The 949-nt window shown below is 36.1% G+C and overlaps 1 protein-coding gene across 8 annotated transcripts in view; it reads left to right on the top strand.

Moving 5' to 3' along the window:
- OFD1 (oral-facial-digital syndrome 1) overlaps positions 1–949 on the top strand; it is a 36,195-nt gene that overhangs the window by 16,857 nt on the left and 18,389 nt on the right. The window lies entirely within an intron of this gene.

Below are 949 nucleotides of genomic sequence, written 5' to 3'. Positions count from 1 at the left end.
CATCGTGTAGATGTACCACAGTTTTCTAATCACCTTTAGTTCTCTTTTCCTCTACCTCACTCATACTGCCACTAAAATGGCAATATCTAACAATTTATCAATTATTCTACCTAGTGGTTATAGTGTTTGTCAGGGGACATGTGCCTTGTATTCCTTCAACATTCTGCAGAGCCAGAATCAAAAGAAACAAACTGAAATTATATGAAGCAAAAAAAAAAAAAAAGATCAGGGAAAGGAAAATACACATAACTGGTTACTATGGCTTTCCTATAGTCTGAGTTTTATTGTATTACAGTGACTAATATCTTAGTGCAAAGACATTAAGCCCATATGATAACTTTTCTCAGTATATCAGTGCTCAGTATAGTGTCTAGTCCATAATAAGTGTTCAGTTAATATTCGTTGAATAAATGAATTCTTGTTGAAGAGATGACTCAACTGAGCTGCTCTGGTATTTCTTAATCATTGGCCCTTTTTTACTGCCTTGCCAATAATTTGTCATTGATATTCCATTACATAGTACTTGTACATATTTCTTGAGCTCATTCTTTTTGTAATCTTTATTGTTGAAAGTTTTACGCATGTCCCCCTTTTTTTCCTATTGATCCCTTCTAGCCTGCTCCCACCCCTCCCCCCAAGGCTTTCACCATCTTGAGGCTTATTCCTTAAGAGAATTCTGATAAAAATATAGTACCTTTTCATATAGTGAATTTGAAATGATGGATGTTATCGCTACATACTTTTATGTGAGCTCCTCGAGTATAGTAGCAAACACTGACATATCTGTAGTTGTTAAACTTTTAGGAATAAACGAATAAGTGTGTATATTAACTTTACACTGCCACATATATCATGAGCTGTTTGGTATTTGTCTGCTTTAGGTATGACTTTAGCAAGGGTTGGAGTTCACAGGATACTCGGCACAGGAGTGCTTCTCTCCGCCCCCCCC

This window comes from Myotis davidii, unplaced genomic scaffold (assembly GCF_000327345.1).
Source record: "Myotis davidii unplaced genomic scaffold, ASM32734v1 scaffold216, whole genome shotgun sequence".
In the NCBI taxonomy this organism is placed as follows: Eukaryota; Metazoa; Chordata; class Mammalia; order Chiroptera; family Vespertilionidae; genus Myotis; species Myotis davidii.
This window is presented reverse-complemented; position numbering and strand designations above follow the sequence as displayed.